This window comes from Euleptes europaea, chromosome 5 (genome assembly GCF_029931775.1).
Source record: "Euleptes europaea isolate rEulEur1 chromosome 5, rEulEur1.hap1, whole genome shotgun sequence".
NCBI lineage: Eukaryota > Metazoa > Chordata > Lepidosauria > Squamata > Sphaerodactylidae > Euleptes > Euleptes europaea.
In genome coordinates, this window is record NC_079316.1 from 101,688,787 (window position 1) to 101,708,533 (window position 19,747).

Consider the following 19,747-nt stretch of genomic DNA (forward strand, 5'->3'; position numbering starts at 1 on the left):
TAAAAAGAAACTGTAGAAACTTAAGGATAAATTAACGATACAAATGAAAGGCAAATACAGAAAAAAGGTAGTGATAGCAGTGTCTACGACACTAAAGAAAGGGAACAGGTATGCAATTTAGAAATTGAATTGAATAAATGCTGGAAGGCGGGGAGTGGACAAGAACGGCGTGAAAGGGGTTTCACAGATTACCCCAAAGGAGAAAACATATAAAGCGAAGGGACTGAGAAAGGGAAAGAATGGTATTCCATTTAAATTCATTAACTAGGCACTGATAATAGTCCAATGAAGATCTGGGGGTGGGGGGAACTGTCCGTGTGTGGAGGGGGAATCCATATATACTAAAAAGCTATTTGAAAATATATTGTGAAATGACAGGGGGAGAATAACTAAATAGAACATTTGCACAGTGTAGGGAAAGGAGCAGAAGGAAGCATGGTGGAAATATACCATAAAAAAGAGGAGGGAGACATCTATAAGTGCTCTCACAAAGCATAAACAAAGTTGTTCTCATAACCAAAAAAGGCAGGAGCTAAATCCATGACTATTTTAACTAAGCGCCTGTCGTTGTTTTGCAGATCGTAGCCCAGGGGTTGTAATTAAAAAAGGCAGGCTTTCCCTCATGCTTTTTTCCCCCTACAAAAATTGCTATCCAAATACGGTTGCCAATTCCAGGTTGGGAAATTCCTGGAGATTTGGGGGTGGCTCCTAGGGAGGGGAGGGAGGACAACAGGTATGTGATGCCGAAGAGTCCCCCCTCCAAAGCAGCCCTGTTTCTCCAGGGGAACTGATCCCTGTAGTCTGGAGATCAGTTGTAATTCTGGGGAGATCGCCACACCTTGCCTGGAAGTTGGCAACCCTTTATCCTAGCTACTTTTAAACTCAAAGCTTACCTGTAGGTTTTCACCAAGTACAGTTTGAGGTGGGCAATTGGCAGGAGGAAGTGAGAAGGGGAAATAATTAAGTAAAGGGTTGGCCTAAGAGGCTCTAAACTACAAGTTGAAGAACCATTTCCCCCCAAAATGGTAATTTATACATTTTTTTTGTATTTTTTAGAGGCCCCTCATAATCTGAGGCCCTAAACTGTAGCTTACTTGTTTATAAATACATACAGCTTTGGTTATATATATCTCACTCCCATACATAGGTTTGCCAACCTCCAGGTATTAGCTGGAGATCTCCTGCTATTACAACTGATCTCCAGCCGATAGAGATCAGTTCCCTTGGAGAAAATGGCCACTTTGGCAATTGGACTGTATGGCATTGAAGTCCCTCCTCTCCCCAAAACCCACCCTCCTCAGGCTCCGCCCCAAAAACCTCCCACCGGTGGCAAAGAGGGACTTGGCAACCCTACCCGTACGCATACACCAGTAGTGATCTACTCCTGTAAACTGTAGCCCAGTGACATTAGTGTGTGTGGGGAGGACCTCAGGGGAAAAAAAGACCCCTAAGAATTGCACACAATGGGCAGTTCTCTCCACAGTGCAAAGGCAGTGCCAAGACAAAATAAAACCCTTCAAATTTATGTCAAGTACATATCAGCTATTTATAACAGTCCAAAGGAGAGTGACACAAAAGGGCAAAAGAACAAAAATTAAATTATGGGTGTATATGGAAAGGAACGTTTTGAAAACAGGCTGGATAAAAACTGAAACTGTTTGTTACACAGATAGCAAAGATATATAACTGAGGACAGCTGTGGGAGTCAAGTCAAGAGGGAGATACTTAATCATTCCCTGCCTGCTAATTCTTCCTTGCAACCTTCCCTTTGGGATCCTTCCCTCTGTGTTGGATTTATTTTGAGCCTCAAGAGCCTGGCTGGGAGAAAAAAGGTTGAGGTTGAGAAAAGAGTCTGTGGATGAAGGAAGAGTTAAACATCCCTTCCCACCTGCTGATTCTCCCTTGTGAATGCCATACGTTCCTACACTGGTATTGTGGAACAGGTTTGGGAATCCAATGTTTTCTCTCAAGGTACAGTTTTGCCGTCACTCCGACTTCTGAGGGCTCAGATCACAGGAAGATCATACCTCTTGTTCTGTCCATAATGCCAGATTCAGGCGTCCATCCCTAGCATCCCATAAACAGACACGCTCAGGCAGGTGATCCTAAGCAATGCTAATTTATTAGGAGCAAAAAGACAGATTAAAAGAAGCTGACTGCCTCTCGTGCAGGAGAGGCTGCTAATGGGGGCTATGCAGGTAGGTTACAGTATAAAAGCATTCTAGGCAAAAAAGTAAAACAAAGTGAAACCACAGTGCAGTAACTACGAGATAACGGTTCCCAGAGAAACGAAGACATAACACGGGCACATCTGTGATAAACAGGAGAATCGAAACAGTACACAGGATTTGCAGCATGAGAACAAAACCTTGACCAGCAGCCAGAACCTGGCCTTGACAGGAAGCCAGCCTCTGGCCTGCAATTGCCAAACCCCTACTCCAAAGGTAGCAAAGACCTGACACATAAAAAGCAGATTGCAGGCCTTAGCACCGTGCATGGAAGTTTTGCTATTTCAAACTTTGTAATGAGCATCTTAAAGTGAAAGTGATTAGCATTTCGAAAATGAAATATGCATGTATTTTCCCTTTAAAATGCTGATAACAAAGCAGGGACCCAAGTTTCAAATAGCAAAATTGAGTGGAGGTCGAAGGGTTAATACCTCTCTCCCTTTCCTGCACAACCTCAAGGCAAATCGAGGCTGACAGTTTGCATATTATGAATTGAAAGAGAGGCATGATTTTCATCTAGTCCGTTTGAAGCCGAGGATCACAGGTAAATTATATAATGAATACGAGAACAATATAGGAGTCATGCACAGTGTTGTGAAAAATCTGTGCAGAAATAGCTGTTGCTGTTGGCCTTTGTTCACATGACAGTACCCATGCCGTACTACATTGATCTTATCATTTCTGCACACATGTCATTCTCTAAAAGTACCTTCTCTTTTAGTTCGCAAGGCAGTTCTTTTTAACCAATGTTTCTGGATGGCCAGCAACTGCCTCAATCACCAAAGCATTGTCTACAAGGATCAGGTGCGATCTCACGCAAGGTATCAAATGCCAATGGCCATTCGTATGTATTTCAGTGACGGGCTGCATTAATCTCAACGCCAAATGCAAAAAATAGTTCAATGTAATCAGACTCCAAGTAACAAGAAACCACTGTTAAAAGTATTATGTAAAATAGATTTAAGAGAAATGGAAAGGAATATGCTCATTCTTTTCATTTCTTGAATGCTTAAGAAGCTTTTGCTTGTTGTGGCAGAGGGATTTCAACTCTCCTGACCCTTTGTTTTAGGATATGTGCTCAGATTTAAGGTAAAAAAGAATGAACCTGACACATTCCTGATGTAACCGCTACATCCTGGCATGTCCAGGTGTTGCTGTTATAGTACTCATTCCCAAAGTGTGCTTCAAGAGAAATACATCAGTTAACAAATACTTCTGTTAATCAAATAATTAAAAAATAATTAGATCAGGACCACAGCTCCCACCCTCTCTACCTAGTGGAGAAGACATGGGCTCTGGCTGATGTGACGCAGACTACCTTAAGTGAGGGAACAACCAGTAGGTGACAGTCTGAGGACCACAGTTGGTTTATGGGGATATATGGGAGGAGACAGTCTATGAGGTTCCTAGGTAGTGAAGGGCTTTGAGTATCCTTTTGAACTGGACTCATAAAAAAATTGGCAGCCAATGTAACAGTGTTAAAATGGGCGAGTCCTTGTGGCTGCCAGGAGGACACTGCTGCCGTTTTAAAGTCACGAGGCCTGATCCTGGATCAGGCCCACAGCACTGTGCTCTTGTCCTCCCCACCCTGTGCCACAAAAGCCATGGGGGTGCAACACAACCATTTCAACATTTGATAAGGCATGCGGGAGGGGACAAGAGCGCCTCAGCCTGCCACACTGTGGATCCGATCAGGATCAGACCCCTCAGGCTTTTAAAAATTACTTTAATCGGCAGTGGCATCTTTCTGGCAGCCATGGGGATGCCACCATCACACCTAGTTGGGTCCTAAGAAAGGAGAGAGTTGGCAAACAGGATGCAGCCAATGGAAGCTGCTCTTGGCCACTACTCCAACCCAAGGCTGTTGGACAGAGAATAATAATGGGGGAGAGAAGTGTATGATTTTTCCAGAGCTTGGGGTTCCAGGTGACCCAGTCCAGACTTCAAGTCCATTACAATTATATGATCTGCTTATATCATTTTAGGAATAAAATAGACCATTTTTTCCCTTTTGCTAACCATGGGAGACCCTTCATGTACATGGAAGGAGGCATGTTATACAAGTACAATCTGGGTCCAGAGAAATGGTGCTCAGGCCATCTGATGCTGGGAACAAAATCCTGACTAGTCAGTAGGGTTGCCAGGTCCCCCTTTGCCATCGACGGGAGGTTTTGGAGCAGAGCCTGGGGAGGGCGGGATTTGGGGAAGGGAGGGACTTCAATGCCATAGACTCCAATTGCTAAAGCGGCCATTTTCTCCAGGTGAACTGATCTGTATTGGCTGGAGATCAGTTGTAATAGCAGGGGATCTCCAGCTACTACTTGGAGGTTGGCAACCCTGCTAGTCAGTCAATTCTTGTGTTCTTAAATGGGTGATGCAGTGAGAAGGCTACTGATATTTGTTGAAGAAACACTGGAGAGTTTCCCCTTAACTTCACGCGCGGCCTTGCTTCATTCTGCTAGCTGCAGAAAAACACTGTGAAGTTCATAGTCCGAGGGCGATCTATCGGTTGCCTCATACACTTCTGTAATTGGTGTAGTTCGCATCTGAGTGCCAAGCCATTACTGCTTTCCTTCCTGTCTGGTGCCAACTGATCCTTTATTGCACATCTTTTTAGTTGGAAAAACTTAGTGCTTTAGGAGATTAATGCTAAACCAGGCATTAAAGCTGTCAAAATTTTGAGACTCAAATGCACTTGTGGCTACAGAAAATGGTAAGGAAGCTGGATTTGACCCAGTGCCAGTGCAAATTAAATAGGTTTACATTATTCTACCAATGTAAAGATTTCATTTTTTTACTTCCCATCCCATGAACACCAAATGCTTACCACTTAATACTGTTCCCTTGCTATCATTAGGTAGTATGGTACCCATTCATCTTGTAGTCCAATTCTCTGTCCCTAGACAAGGTTTCCTCCCTCTGAGCATCTTTAAGAGTTTCCTGTCCCACCCTGGATTAGACAAATTTATGGATGACATAGCTACAAATGGATATTTATGGAGATGGATTAACTCTCCTTAATACACTAGATATCCAGAAATATAATCTGGGAAGCTCCTGAAAGTATCAAGGCTTCACATAGGACAATTTTCCTTGCATGGGTTTACACTAGTCTTGTCATCCCCAGGGTGGGAAGTTCCTGGCGATTTGGGGGTAGAAATTGGGGAAGGACCTCAGCGGGGTATACTGCCATAGAGTTCACCCTCCAAAGCAGCCATTTCCTACAGGGGAATTGATTGGTGTCATCTGGAGATCCACTGTAATTCCAGAAAATCTCCAGGCCCCACATGGAGGCTGGCAATCATAGTTTGCAACATATGGGGAGAGTTCATCTGCATATGCTGCACATGTAGACTTTTCTAGCCATGTGGATAAGTTTGGTACTTCTGTGAGGAAGCCTTAAGAACGTACAAAGAGCCCTGCTGGATCAGACTGATGGTCTATCTAGTCTAGCATCCTGTCTCACGCAGTGGCCAACCAGTTCCTCTGGAGGTCCAACAACAAGGCATAGAGGCCGAGGCCTTCCTCCCCTGTCGCCTCCTAGCACTGGGATTCAGAGGTTTACTGCCTCTGAATGTGGACGTTCCCTTTAGTCATCATGGCTAGTAGTCACTGATAGACCTCTCCTCCATGAATCTGTTCTAATCCCCTTTTAAAGCCATCTAGGCTAGAGCTGAGCTCCCATAAACATCTCTGGCCACCCTTGCTTATATAAATAAATATCACTCCCTGCAAAGATTCTTAGCCCCTGGCATCAATGGCAGCATTTATCACCATAGTGCTGAGTCATTAAAAAAATTAAAAATCATCAGACCTAAATTTTAGGTTTACCAATGTGGATTTTTATATGTGTGTATTACCCAATGGCGATCTTCATGTGTTCAGACTTCTACCAGATACTGTGAAACTGCTTTTAATTCAGCTTTTAAGCTCCTTCGAGCTGAGACTTTGCTTATGTTACTCCATAAGGCATCATGCACAGCGTTGCCACTAATAATGCTGCTTAGTTTAGTGCCACAATGATGCCACTATTATGTGGTATCTGCTCTTCTATGAACCTTTCCATCAATTAAGTCACACGTACTGAATAATGTACTTTCAATCCACTTTCAATGCACTTTGCAGCTGGATTTTACTGTGTAAAATGGCAAAATCCACTTACAAACAATCATTAAAGTGGACTGAAAGTGCATTATTCAGTATGTGTGAAAGCACCCAATTTATCAGAGGCCCTCCTTCGGAAGGCAGGCAAGGAGCCACCGATGAGAAGGACTTCTCTGTGGTTGTGTGTGTGTTATGTGCCGTCAAGTGGCTTCCAACTCATGGCGACCCTATGAATTAATCTCCTCCAAAATGTCGTATCGTTAACAGCCTTGCTCAGGTCTTGCAAAATGAGGGCCGTGGCTTCCTTGATTGAGGCAATCCATCTCATGTCGGATCTTCCTCTTTTCCTGTCGCCTTCAACTTTTCCTAGCATGACTGTCTTCTCCAGTGACTCTTGTCTTCTCATAACGTGACCAAAGTACAACAGCCCCAATTTAGTCATTTTAGCTACTAGGGGGAGTGCAGGCTTGATTTGACCTAGAGGTAGGGTTGCCAGGTCCCTCTTTGCCACCCGGGGGAAGGTTTTGGGGGGCGGAGCCTGAAGAGGGCGGGGTTGGGGGAGGGGAGGGACTTCAATGCCATAGAGTCCAATTGCCAAAGAGGCAAGTGCAACAGGTGCACTTGTCCACTTTGAGACCTACATGAATTTCTTCTGGTCCTATGAGACTGTGTTTTTTCCTTGCACTTTATTGATACAGATAGCTGATGAAGCCATGAGCGAAACGTGATTTGGATCTAGACAACACGTCCGAACAGCTTCCCTCCGTGGCTCCTGCCTGGGACTCCGCTTTCCAGCAATTTACAACACCTAAAGAAGTCTATATTTGAGTATAAAAATTTTCTTACCTGTTACTCAGGACACTCAGGAATTGACATTGACTTACCTGACTCCCAGGATATTTATACATTGAACTTTTTTACTGCTGGACTGCTATTGATATCTATATGTGTATCTGGTTATTACCTTGTTGTATATATTGTTCACTTTTGCACCTTCCTTCACCTTTATAAATTAGTACTTTAATATATATTGTGTGAGTGCTGTCTGGATTCCTTCCATTATCCATACAGCACTGAGCCTTTCTTTCTCCAGGCCACCTGAAGGTTGGCAACCCTATCTAGAGGTTTGAATTAAAAAAAAAAAACCACATTATCTCAGCAAAGTTCACAAGAGTGGTTCCAATTGCCACAATTTATAGGAGCATCTTCTGCTCTGGGGCGGCTCTGTGCTGACTGGAGGGAAAAGCTCACCCAGGCGTGAAGTTTGGGAACAGTTCCCTTTCAGTCAACAAGGAAGCTCTTTGCTGACTCTTTCAATTCATCAATCCCCCACCCTCCCCATCTGGGTGGGAATGATTTAATTTTCAGCTTGCTTTGTATGCTGGCTCCTTTCCACAATATCGTCAAACTGTCGTTGTTTTTAATTTAAGTATCCACATCAACTTTGATTTTCCTGATAGTTCCTATTTCTATTTTTAGTGGCTTGGGAAGGAAATTGCTTCCTGCCCCTAGAAGAAGAAACTGGCAGATTTCAGTCTGAACAAGGTTTGCAAATAAATGGGCAGCTGCCTCTTTAAGAGATCCACCTTAAGGAAATCCACCCCCCCCATGCTGCCCTGAAAGGGCGACGTCACTGGGGGGGGGCATGGAGGCGATCAAATAAATGAGCAGCTGGAGCAGGCGGAGAAGCCACAAGAGCCCCAGAGTGGATCTGCAGAGCGGTTCCCAGGTAGAGGCGGCCGGCTGCTTTGCTTGTCATCACTCTCTAGCTGCACTAATCCTCTTTCTAGTCTCAAAAAAGGCTGTTGCTGTCTACTTTGCAATGTCTGCATGTGAACCGATGTTGCTGCCCTCTTTTCTTGTGTGTGTGCCCCCCCCCTTTTTTCCACTTTCCTCTCCGAATCAAGCACGCCGGTTTTATTTAGTGAGGTTGCTGTCATGTTTTTTTGGGTTTTTTTTAATTTTTATTTTATTTTTTTATTTTTTTGCATTTCATGCTTGTGCCTGCTGGGCTATTAATCCGACGGATGTACCAGTTGGGATTTATGGGCAGGCCGTTTGTTCACTAATCACACTCGGATCAGCTTCTTTGGGCGAAAACGCACGGTCGCTTGAGCCTCCTTTCTTCCCTGTTCCAGCCAGGATTCAGCCAGGATCGAACGCACGAATGTGCGTTCGATCCTGGCTGAATCCTGGCTGGAACAGGGAAGAAAGGAGGCTCAAGCGACCGTGCGTTTTCGCCCTTAATTTTCTCCCGTCTCTTACGCTTTCCCGAAACTCCGGGGTCGCCCAAGTATTCGACTGATGCTTTTAACATCCGACAGCGCACTGCTAACCTGTCTAAAATCTGCATAATATAATGATCATTTTCCCTTCTTTTATCTTTTCCTAACAAGCTGCTGACTAACAGACGTGCGTGCTGAGGACATGGAACGATTCTCTGGCACTTGCCGAAAGGATGTTTTATTTCCCTTAAAAGTCTTCCGCAGCTAAAAGCCCGGCTTCTCTTCCGATTCAAACATTAAAAAAAATATTCATTAGCCGAAGTGTCCAAGACTGACTGACTCAGCAGTGTCTTTGTGACTGGATAATTAGATAGGCTAGGGCTACATGTCGACTCATATGTGTTTACTCAGAAGAAAGGCCCATAGTTTTAATGGGCCCACTCCTAAGCAGGATTGCAGCCAATGCTTGAGCAATTTAAACAACTGGTGGTTTTATATAGATGAACCCCAAATAAATTGATATAAACATTATTTTTTAAATAACTGGAAATCACTGTTCATTTTTTGGCTTTTCTTTCTGCCATGAAAGAATGCTCTTTCACGCTACGTGTTTCAAAACTTGTGCGGTTCTTCTACTGAGACCCGACAGAACAAATTCACAGCCTAAGAATCAAGGTCCCGAATAGAATAATACTTGAGAATTACTTGTGATTCTTAAAGCAGGGGTTGCAATCTGCAGCCCCAGACCCCAAAATAATTCTCTCTGGCTCTGCCAACTTCTAGTCCATGCATGATTTAAAAAAAATTGTCCACCCTTCTACATGTGACAAAAAATGCAAAGTTTTAAAATTCAGATGAACTCTTAAGTTTTGTTCCACCTCTTTGGATGCGGTATGACTATAATGCCCTGTCTGAGCTCTATAAATGGGAAAGCTTTGTTGCTATTTACTATGTTTTCCTCACACCTTTCCTTCAGGAAGCTCCAGGTGGCATACATGAGTTCTCCCCCCCCCCCATAGTGTGGGGCCCATACTCTCCCAACAACTTTGGGAGGTAGGTTAAGCCTGTGGTCTTCAAACTTCCCACATTCGGGACCGACCATGAATTCCTGCTGACAAGTACGTGACGTCAGAATCATGGGATGCGAAGAGGCTGATGCAGATTTATGACCTCACCCATATAAAGGACATGTCCATGGGCTGTGGACCAAGAAAGCCAGGGATTAAGAAACATGCTGAGCGTCAGGATATGTACCATAGTGAAGGGTCATGGGTCAGAATCATGGAGGAATCCTTTTGGTATCACTGAGGGACCTCTCATCTTGCTGATCTTCTCAACATGCATTCAAAGTGGCAGGCGGCAGGATGCCCGTTCCTTTCCACACACGCATACCAGCTCCTTCCAAAAACCAGCAAAAAAAGAAAATGGTGACTCTGGGGTGTGGCCCAGCAGATGGAGCTCCATGACCCATTTGAGGGTCGTGACTAGGGTTCCCACCTCCAGGTGGTGGCTGGAGATCTCCCGCTATTACAAACGATCTTCAGCCGATAGAGATCAATTCACCTGGAGAAAATGGCTGCTTTGACAATTGGCCTCTATGGCATTGAAGTCCCTCCCCTCCCCAACCCGTTCTCCTCAGACTCCGCCCCCAAAATCTCCAGGTATTTCCCAACTCGGAGCTGGCAACCCTAGTCATGACTGATGGGTTAAAATACACTGGGTTAAGCTGACTGGTGGTAGCTAGTCCAAGGTCATTCCGTAAGTTTTCGACTGAACAGGAATTTCAGTCTGGGTCTCCCTGGTTCAAGCCTAACCCTTTACATTGTGCTTAGAGTTGCCAACTCCAGATTGGGACATTCCTGGAGATTTTAGGATGGAGCCTGGGAAAGGCAGGATTTGGGGAGGGGATGGACCTCAGCAGGGTATAATGCCATAGAGTCCAGGCATTTTCTCCAGGGGAACTGATCTCTAATCAGTTGAAAATTTGGGAGTTCTCCAGGCCCCAAGTTGGCAACCCTAACCATGCTACCAGCATTATTCCGAGCAATGGTTGTTTGTGAGAACCTCAGTTTCTGCATTAAACTACATTTCCATCTCCTGGACTACTGGGGCTCCCAATTTGGCGGTCCCTGCTTTTTTTTAAAGGCAAAATTATTAAAAAAAAAAAAAACTGATCCAACATCAGTGAACTCATACACTATTTTTATTTGGAAATACTTGTTCCAGATCTGAGGGATCCGGTCCAATGAGACCTTGTTTCTTTAATAGGTTAACTAAAGTTACATTCTGGCATCACGGAGATGTGCTTAACAGTATTGTAACACTAACGAGTCTCAATTTAGCAGTCTCAAACTGCTGACCCTTTAAGCAGCTGCTGCTGGATTTTATTCTAAGTAAAGCAATACAGATTGGAACTGAACAGCCTTCCTCTAGAACAGTGGTTCCCAACCTTTTTTTGACCAGGGACCACTAGGACTTTTTTGTTTGGTGCAGGGACCCCAAGGTTCAAAATAAAAATTCCGGGAATTTGAAAATAAACTTTAATCATAACTGTTAGTTAAACATTAAACTTAGAGTTATATTTGAATATATATATTTTATAATAGAGAACTTTTAATTGAAAATATTAATTTATTATGGGTTTATAACTTTGTTTCGCGGACCTTAATTTAGTTCTCGCGGACCCCTGGGGGTCCATGGACCCCTGGTTGGGAACCAGTGCTCTAGAATCTATAATTCAACAGAAAGGAGAGAGAGAAAACCTTCCAAGCAGTTATGTCTATATTACAGATCTAAACTGCTTCAGTAGTTACTCGTTTGTCCCGAAAGCCCTGAAAACTTGAGTCCAGTGGGGTAACCGGTCAGACAGAATTTTCAGTAACCTCTCTAAACTACATTTCCCAAGATTCCTTGGGAGGAAGTCATGATTACTAAACAGGTGTAAAAATATAGTGTATCAGCTCGGTTAAGACCTGTTAATGTGCAAGTGAAAAGGCAAGTATTGTTGTATGTATTTTAAGTTACGTAGCAATTTTCCATTAACAATAATCATGTCAGGTCATGGTTATTATCATTTTTCCAAGCGGGGAAAAGAAGCCAACAGCCTGATAATGATTTACCAAAGGTCACATTATAAGCCTATGTCTACTGGAGTGACGCCTGATCTCCAGAGGCCCAGATCATAATGGATCACACATAAGGTTGCCAACTCTGGGTTGGGAAATACCTGGAGATTTTTGGGGGCGGAGCCTGAGAAGGGTGGGGTTTGGAGAGGGGAGGGACTTCATTGACAGAGTCCAATTGCCAAAGTGGCCATTTTCTCCAGATGAACTGATCTCTGCTGGCTGGAGATCAACTGTAATAGTAGAAAATCTCCAGCTAGTTCCTGGAAGTTGGCAACCCTAATCACACACCATTTATAGTAACATTAGGTTCGATCCAACTGCCTTTTCCATGCAATCTCACCCAATTAACCTCTTTATTACAGTCCCACCAGAATCTTGGTTTAGTCCTTGCAGAGGCCATGATCTATTTATAGCCTTTTTTTTAGAGAGAGAGATTCATGGGCATCTCCTCCTCCCTTTTTCACAAACAGAAAAGCTGGTTCAATCCAACTCATTGATTTGAAAGATATTTGGAGTCTCTTCTCCCTCCCTCCACATACATTGGGAGTCAAAAAAATTTAAATTGCAGTTTTTAAAAAAATCCAAATGCACATCCTCGTAGCTGCATTACAAATATGGTGGAGAATTAATTCTTTTTTCCATTCACGAATGAAACTGCCAAAAACTGGTTAGGAGAAGGCTGTCCAAAGGCTTTCTGGACCACAAATGTTGGCCCTTTAAAATGCCTTGTAATGTTTTTAGAAAGAGGGTGGGGCTAGGTGGAGCTTTGGTCCAACAAGGTTTCTGGTTGACCATTGGAGATTTGATTGGCTGTGCAGGTTTTTTTTAAAAAAACTTTGCTTTGGCAGTAGCTGCCACCACAGCACAAGGGATCTTCACGGTGTGACTGAATGTAGCAGTCATTTTCTGGCTGCGCCCACCACACCGTGCCAGAAATCCAACGCTGCCCACAGGCTCAAAAAGTTGGGGTCCTGGGTTCTGAAGTATTCTAGCAGCGTTTCCAGCCATTTCCCCTGTCCAGATTTAGAGACTGGGATTTTCTTCTTCCTGGTAGAAGTGCTTTCTTTCTTCACATCCCAGCCCCTCTCAAATCATGGGACACATCGACACCTTGATGAATATTACCCTGTTGTTTCAATGCAGCAGTCATTCACTTCCTGGATTGTCTTGTCTGCACAGGAAAATACAGCAGGGCATCCTTCTGCTGCATCCATACATTGGCTATTCTTTTATTGTTACACTACAGAGCATTTGCAATGGGATTGGTGTGGTCATACAAGAAAATCCAGTGACAAACAATCACTGTAGTGCAATGATGCAATGATGCGTGGATGCATACTGTGTTAGAGATTGGTCTATCTAGTCTTCCTGCGCAGCACTTGAAGGGCCCCTCACAGGTAGGGTTGCCCATCTCCAGGTACTGGGCAGCACGTAGGCTCACAATATATTCCACAATATTAGTGTAGCAAAATTGTGTTTAATAGAAAGACATTAACCTCATGTCTGCATATTAGCTTACTAACAAAGTAAACTTACTAACACCCAATGAACCACAGCAGCATAATAGCTAACAAAGTAAACTTACTGACACCCAATAAGCCACAACACGTGAATACATATCAATACAGATACCAAAGTATAAAGAATTGCAATTCTGTAACGATGCAGCTACAGTCCATGGGCATAAGCCTCATTAAGAGTTGTGTTGTACAAAGAGATGATGCCATGAGATGATGCCAAAAATTGAAGAAGGGATACGGCCGTTTCGAATTCTTTGGCTTTACATTTCTTCATCAGTCCCTCCTTAGACATACAAAAACATAATATCTTCTCATATAATATCATCCCAATATGAGAAGATATTATGTTTTTGCATGTCTAAGGAGGGACTGATGAAGAAATGTAAAGCCAAAAAATTCGAAACGACTGTATCCCTTCTTCAGTTTTGGCATCATCTCATGGTAACGTTAGAAACATCATTAAAACATGAAGAGGAACACAGGACTTTCTTGTGAATATAACCTATACTTTGAATTTTCAAGTCTGTTTGTTTCTACTTGATTGTTGTAATATATATCGTACATAGTAGGATAATTATTTAGGTTGTTCTAAGTGTATAGTTGTGACTCTGTTATATGTTGTAGCAATATAAACATTTGCACTTTGTTATATCCATTAGCTCCTGTGCTAATTTCCAAACCTTTAGGTACACGCGCAGTGGTGCCTTTTTTCTTTCCAATCTCCAGGTAGTAGTAGGAGATCTCCTGCTATTACGACTGATCTCCAGCCGACAGAGATCACCTGGAGAAAATGGGCGCTTTGGCAGTTGGACTCTATGGCATTGAAGTCCCTCCCCTCCCCAACCCCACCCTCCTCAGGCTCCACCCCCAAATCTTCCCGCCAGTAGTGAAGAGGGACCTGGCAACCCTACCCCATCCCCCATTGGTGGCCAGGAGGGACATGGCAACCCTAAGGAGGGGTATGCATTTAAAAGATGTAATACAGAAGGGGGCTAATACATTTACAATTATTTAATTATATATAGGCAAATAAACTTTAACAACAGTTTTAAATTGCTGAATTTGTATCCACTGGTAGAAGCACTAAAAGATGCGATCAGGTTTCTTGCTGAACAATTGATTTGAATAACACACATTTTCCCTTATATTATTGCAAATAAAAAAGAGCTAGAGGAACAATACTTCTGTACAATGAGAGCTGAAAATTCAGAGAGGGATGCCGGAATTTTCCAGAGGGGACCACAGCTACACTCTAAACATCATCTAAAATTCCTGTGCAATTTGGTAATACCCCAATAGACCTATTTTACTTGATCTTGTCTCAAATTGGCCAATCCCTCTCTTTGAAAAAGATGCCAGATTTACATGAGCTTTCTTCACAGTAAAACAAAAGAGAGAGAAAAGTTCTACTTGCTGTCTATTTTATATATTTATCGTTCCTTATCCTTAAGAGATATTTTAAATGGGAACAAGTGTGTTATCCTGGGAGGTTTATTGCCCAGCTTTCCTCTGAAATCACACACTTTTATAGGGGGTAATAACACTTAAGTGCCCCCATTTTTGTGTGTGTCACAAATTTAAGCTATTTATTTCAACTGGAAAATAAGCAAAAGCAGCCGAGGCAATTGTAAGGGGAAAGATCTTCTCATCATTTCTGAGCGCCTGAATACAATTTGACAGATACAAAATAGAACACAGTTATCGAGCTGTCTCAAGGCGGAAAGGTTTGCCAGGTGTCTTATAGGTAGAGTGTTTTTAAAGCCAAGATCCAATCTGGAAAGATTTAACAAAACTTGACAACAGTGACAGTTATGGGTACTTAAATAATACTGACATTGTCCCATTAAATCACTGGCACAGATTCATATTAGAGCTTCGGTTTACATTTGGTTTCAAATGGGAGCAAGCAGCAAGTCACGAAATGACTCGGAACCAATCTCCTGCTTATTGAAAGGGGGCCGCTTCATGGTAGATGTAGTTTGATGCCATTGAACGGTAGACATGCCTAAATCCGAACAACTTGTCCTAACTTCTGTTCCCCTTGCTCTCTGACAGCACGTATACATGTTAGCGCTTATCCTGACACAAAGAAAAAGAAATGTGAGCTCCCAAATCCAGGCCGGTAGCCAGACAACTGGCGATGGTGTTGGAGGGAGCTAAAAGTATTTGGAAAATGCAAAGACCCAAATACTAGCAGTTAAATATTGTTCTTCATTTACATTTACTGAATAACTGTTAATAAAACAAACATGGAAAATACAAGCTAAGGGCTTTTTATTCCAGCGCTTTGCACTGACTGGGCAGAGGACCAGAAGGTGGGAGTAGGTTTATTTCTTGCTGTCAGATTCAGCAGCTACACAGCTGAGAATGGGCAAGCAAAAGGGAAGTAAAGATAGCCTATATACAAGAACCGATCCCGGCATCGCTCATATCAGCAATCCGTTCTGGCTTGGAACTCTTTATATAGGTCACAGGATATATCACCCTTTGGCCTGTTGGTGCTGTGGATAATTTTCTGCCATAAGTGACTGCAATTTCAGCAGTTCGCTTTAAACATTTTGCAACCCTGTTAAGTCAGCAGACACAGCCTGCTTTCAGTTTTAGCCAGATTTCTGCAGTCGTCTGAAAGCAGTGTTTCCCAACTTGTGGGTCGGGAACCAAAAGTGGACCAGGTGAGTGTCGCGAATAGTGACATGGATCAGCGGGCAATTGCCCGCCATTAGCAGGCAGCTGGGAACCCTAGTCACTAAGTTTGTCAGGTCCCTCTTCACCACCTGCAGGAGGTTTTTGGGGCTGAGCCTAAGGAGGGCAGGGTTTGGGGAGGGGAGTGACTTCAATGCCATAGAGTCCAATTGCCAAAGCTGCCATTTGCTCCAGGTGATCTGATCTCTATCGGCTGGAGATCAGTTGTAATAGCAGAAGATCGCCAGCTATTTCCTGGAGGCTGGCAACCCAACTAGTCACAGGGCAGCCCTTCCTAATGGCCACTCCTGCCCTTTGCATCTTTCTCTTTCTTTCCTCCTCGCCACTTAGGGTTGCCAGCCTCCAGGTGGTGGCGGCTGGAGATCTCCTGCTATTACAACTGATCTCCAGGCAACAGAGATCAGTCCTCCTTGAGAAAATTGCTGCATTGGAAGGTAGACTCTATGGCATTATACCCCATTGAAGTCTGCCCCCCTCCCCAAATCCCACCCTCCTCAGACTCCACCCCCAAAATCTCCAGGTATTTCCCAACCCAGAGCTGGCAACCCTATCGCCACTCCCTTTGTGACAACGAGGGGGGGGGAGCTGTCCAGCAACCAGTAACTTCATGGTAGCAGCTGAAAGAAGAGGGGGGAAGATTGGAGAGTAGATGGGGGCTGTTCAGAATAACATGGGAAAAATGGTTGTTCTAAGTGTATAGTTGTGACTCTATGTTATATGTTGTAGCAATATAAACATGTGCACTTTGTTATATCCATTCGCTCCTGTGCTAACTACCAGGAGGTTGGCAACCCTAGGGTGGGGGGGTAGGGAGGCCAGATTCAGGTTGGGAAACTCCTGGAGATTTGGCGAAAGAGCCTGGGGAGGACAAGGACTTCAGTGGGGTAGAGCCCCACAGAGACCACCCTCCAAAGCATCAATTTTCTCCAGGGGATCTGATCTCTGTAGTCTGGAGATGAGCTGTAATTCCAGGAGATCCCCAGGTCCCATCTGGAGGCTGGCATCCCTACTCCAGGTGGAGCGTGGAGATCTCCTGGAACTACAACTGATCTCCAGACTACAGAGATCAGATCCCCTGGAGAAAATGGCTGCTTTTGAGGGTGGACTCAATGCTATTATACTGTGCTGAAGTCCCTCCCTTTCCCAAACCTTTCCCCAGGTTCCACCTCCCAAACCTCCAGGAATTTCCCAACCCAGAGCTGGCAAAAAGGGACCTGGCAACTCTATTAAAGCCTCCAATCTAGAGTAATGTTCTATTGGACAAGAGGGGTACTGTAGGGTTGCCAGGTCCCTCTTCGCCATTGGTGGGAGGTTTTTGGGGCAGAGCCTGAGGAGGGCAGGGTTTGGGGAGGGGAGGACTTCAATGCCGTAGAGTCCAATTGCCAAAGCGGCCATTTTCTCCAGGGGAACTGATTTCTATCACCTGGAGATCAGCTGTAATAACAGAAGATCTCCAGCTGGTACCTGGAGGTTGACAACCCTAGGGTACTGAGGTAGAGTAATCACGGTAGGAAACTGGTGCCTCACACACACGCCAAGTGCTGTCTTGGAAGTGATTTCCCAAAATATATCATCCTCTGGATTCTGGTGACATAAATCTAGCAGCTAAGATCCTTAAATCCATATTTTACAAAAATGACTACCAGCTGGGTCAGTGGCAGAAGTACCTAAAGAAGGAGTCCATCCTACTACAACCTTGCTGTGCGACCAGGAGTTATGTAGGGTAATAAAGTTTGGCCATTGGAAATCATACTCAGCAACCTCTCTGTGCTTTGTATCCCTAGTTATTTACAAGCATGTCTTCTCTGCCTTAAGGGCTGAATCCTTAGATAGCTCAGTTTTGTTCTATGCTGCAGTCGTGTAGAAGTTTGGCACATATGTAATATGTGCTAATAATATATTCCTCCTATGCCTCAGTTCATTTTCAAAGTTCTTGAGGAAAGCCATGGCTAACATAACTTAGAGGTACAACAATAAATCAGTATCCGATCACATTTCCAGTTGTGCGACAGATCTGACATTAATTGTCAAAGCATGATGGTGCTGCTATTTTGAGCCTTGAGGTGATCATTCCTTCCCTCGCGTGCCAGATACAAAGTTGGTACAGTACTGCTGTTAACATTCCAGTGACACCTCCCTACTGTTTTTAGCAGTCACCTAAAGGGTAATATTCACTGGGGCTTTGTGAACTTTGGCCATTTTGATATCTGTCCCTCTCGTCCTGTTCCTCAAAATGATTTTGACCAAAACATCTTCCAAAGCTTTTGACCTTCTTTTTCTGGCTTGGTGTCGTTGCTATTTGGAAGGAAAAGACTTTTGTTTAAGGGAACATCTGACCCTTTCTCCGGATCATGGAAGAACTAGAACTCCACCTTGTGGGGCATTCCAGATATCTTCACACAGGATGTAATAGTTGTGATTTCAACTCAGTAGGTGCTCCAGGCAAATCACTTTCTCTCAACCTCTGCCACCCCTTCCCCTTAAATATCTATTTAACTTTACATCACTGGTACCTGCAGAAGTTTCATAAGCTTTCTGATTCCAGGGAAGCACCTAAGTAGACATCTGTCTGAGAACACAGGATGTAAGTATTTTAAATAAACAGTTAAATGCACAGAATGCTACTGATAGTGACCTATATTTAGGGTTGCCAACCTCCAAGTAGTTGGAGGTTGACTACAACCTCCAAGTAGTGGCTGGAGACCTCCTGCTATTACAACTGATCTCCAGCCAATAGAGATCAGATCCCCTGGAGAAAATGGCCGCTTTGGCAATTGGACTCTATGGCATTGAAGTCCCACCCATCCCCAAACCCCACCCTCCTCAGGCTCTGCCCCAAAAACCTCCCACTGGTTTCAAAGAGGGACCTGGCAACCCTACCTACATTATAAAGCTGATGCACGGATTACTGAAATAATGTTTGGGCGATGCTTTGCACTCTCAAAAGTGTTATATAAGGTATTGTTAAATTCGATGTACATAAGTGATGTCATATCCCAACTGCCCAGCAAGGGGCCGTCAAGTCAAGTGAGAAGCAGAGGTGGTTTGCCATTGCCTTCTTCTGCAGTCTTCCCTGGTGGTTCCCCATCCAAGTACTGACCCTTCTTAGCTGCTGAGATCTGATGAGATCAGGGTAATACCATGCCACCTTCCCTCCCTTATTGTTAAATCCTACACAGAAGCAAATCCTACATGTAGTTTGTCATCTGTGAAGATTTCACATATGTAGCTTGCAGTGTGTACACGTGGTGTGAGAGGCTGTGGTGGCCTGGGACGTGAATGAAGCATGTATGTCATGTTCATATGTTGTGAGCTGTGTGCAAGGTCATCCACACCTTGCAGAGGATTCAGAGCAAATCTTAAATGGAAATTATGTCTGTATTGCAAGTTCTACATGTATGAAGAGGCCCTAAGATGTAATTTAAAGAAACCCAACTGTTTAATTAAATAAAATAATCCAGGTGTTTATGAAACAAAGATCTCATGTGCAATTTTCCTTCCTGGAGTCATCTTAAAAAAACGCAAGAGACTCCTTTGCTTATACCCCATTCTTACTTTAGGAAGGGTTAAGTGGCTTATTGGATGCCCACTGCTCCAGTGATCAAGCACACACATCCTTAACTGTATTCATGCTGTAGACAACTCAGTGGGCCCAGTTCTACTAACTTTATATTCTCTTTATGTATCCCCACTCCTACACACGAAGCTGGCTGGGTCACCTTGAGCAAGTCACATTCTCTCAGCCTCACCTACCTCACAGGGTGTCTGTTGCGGGGAGGGGAAGGGAAGGTGACTGTAAGCTGGTTTGAATCTCCCTTAAGTGGTAGAGAAAGTCGGCACCT

At 43.8% G+C, this 19,747-nt stretch overlaps 1 protein-coding gene across 1 annotated transcript in view; it reads left to right on the forward strand.

The window, feature by feature from the left end:
• The first annotated feature begins 8,038 nt into the window (after positions 1–8,038).
• Positions 8,039–19,747, forward strand: part of LDB3 (LIM domain binding 3) — a 140,780-nt gene continuing 129,071 nt past the window's right edge. Inside the window, exon 1 of the mRNA XM_056850284.1 lies at positions 8,039–8,061. The gene's annotated coding sequence lies outside the window, so the exon portion shown is untranslated. The remainder of the gene's footprint in view (positions 8,062–19,747) is intronic.